Raw genomic sequence first — 1,751 nt, forward strand, 5'->3', positions numbered from 1 at the left:
GGTCACACGAGCTCTAACAAGTATTACCCTGATATCTGATATATACTTCGATGTTCTGAATTTTTCATACCTCTATTTATTTATTTTATTTAAGAGAATTAATACAATCTACAATTAACTTAATTACAAATTAACGATACTATGAGATATGAAAAACGCATCAAAAAACAGAATTTCTAAACAAATGTTTATGTGTTTCGATGGTTACTATGTCAACAGTCACTTTTACTTTCAGCATAAATAAAGGGTTCCATTTAAATTTAAAGTAAGATCATTAAATAAATAATAAATCAGTTGAAGAAAGTATATTTTCCTAATACTATATAAACTCAACATATTTAAGTTATATTTATATATTTAGAGTTTGAGGAAAAAGTGGTCACTGTCATCATGCAAGATGAAGTTTTTTTTTGTTTTTTTTTTACCACTGCCTGGACCGAATTTATACTTCAGTATTAACAATGTTCTTTTTCATTTAAACGTATTTTCAAGTGCGTAAATACAGAATATATTTAAAAGAAGTATATGATGAGTAATATATTTCAGATCATACGTGACAAACATTTTAAATCCCATTATTAAATCATACTTTTTTTACTGGGCAATATTTCTTTTCTATAACTTAATACGCTAAACTAGACTAATTATTAAATAATTGAAACTTTTACAAGTAAAAGTATATATTAAAAATATTACCTTTCTTTTAATCGTAGCTCAACGCAGATACTGGAATACCTGAAAACAAAGGAAAAATGTACAGTTAATAAACAAATAAAAATATAGGAAATACAATTGAAACGTTTACTGGCTACCTCTTATCGATGGTTTCATTAAAATGTAATGATGTATCTATTGTATATTTTTTTCTAAATTTAAAAAAATATTTCAATATTTTTCTATAAAAAAAAATTAATAATTTAAGTTCGTAATCGAATTTAAATGATTTTTTTCCCCTAACCTTTTATGTTTATTTACAAGCTAGTCACAATATACGCAGACTTAATTTTAAGACCAAATCTAAATATAAACAAACAAATACCCCTATATTGCCACATGGCATTGTAAGGAAGGTCCGCTAAAGGCGGGGGTTAAACTATAGGCCTGGGAGCCGACGGCCGGGGGATATAAGAAAGGGGAGGGACCACTCTACTGGTGGAGCGTGTTTACATGAATTAAAATTTTACTTATTTATAATTTTCAATTCATGACAAATGAGATAAGGAAAAAGACTAGTACAGAAAGAGTAGGGACATTTAGAGCAACGGTTCTAAAACGTTTTCAAATATTCAGCACGAGGGTTTCTCTAAAAATTGTTGAATAGCCTCTTGAATAAAAAAAAGAAAAGTGTAGTGAATAAAACATCACTTTTACAAAAAAATATGTATTCCGAAAATATTACATGTTATGTAATCTGAAGTGCACATAAATGAACGATTTAGCACAAGATTGTATTCAAGTATTTATATAATTCCAAATGTATTTGATATTTAAAAACAATATTGAAAAACATTTTTAAAATGTATCAAACGTGGTCTTTCAATCAGGTTGAGGCGATCGTTATGCTATAACCACTACTAAGCCTGACGCAAAATGTCAGATGTACGAGAACTCTAAAATTCAGATGGTATGCCAGAAAGACTCCTAATAATTTATCAGTAACTAAGTATGTGAGGACATACAATCAGCTAAGAAATTCATACTTATATATTTTTTTCTCCAGTTAAATATAAAAAATCTTTTTTTTTGGGGAG

The 1,751-nt window shown here is 27.8% G+C and overlaps 1 protein-coding gene across 2 annotated transcripts in view; it reads right to left on the minus strand.

Moving 5' to 3' along the window:
- Positions 1 to 1,751, minus strand: part of Cdep (Chondrocyte-derived ezrin-like domain containing protein) — a 222,933-nt gene that overhangs the window by 80,148 nt on the left and 141,034 nt on the right. For both annotated transcript variants that reach the window (XM_067051436.1, XM_067051432.1), the window contains exon 4: positions 697 to 735. The gene's annotated coding sequence lies outside the window, so the exon portion shown is untranslated. The remainder of the gene's footprint in view (positions 1 to 696; positions 736 to 1,751) is intronic.

The sequence above is a fragment of the Halyomorpha halys genome, unplaced genomic scaffold, assembly GCF_000696795.3.
Source record: "Halyomorpha halys isolate HHAL.00 unplaced genomic scaffold, Hhal_1.1 Scaffold383.1, whole genome shotgun sequence".
Taxonomy (NCBI): Eukaryota; Metazoa; Arthropoda; class Insecta; order Hemiptera; family Pentatomidae; genus Halyomorpha; species Halyomorpha halys.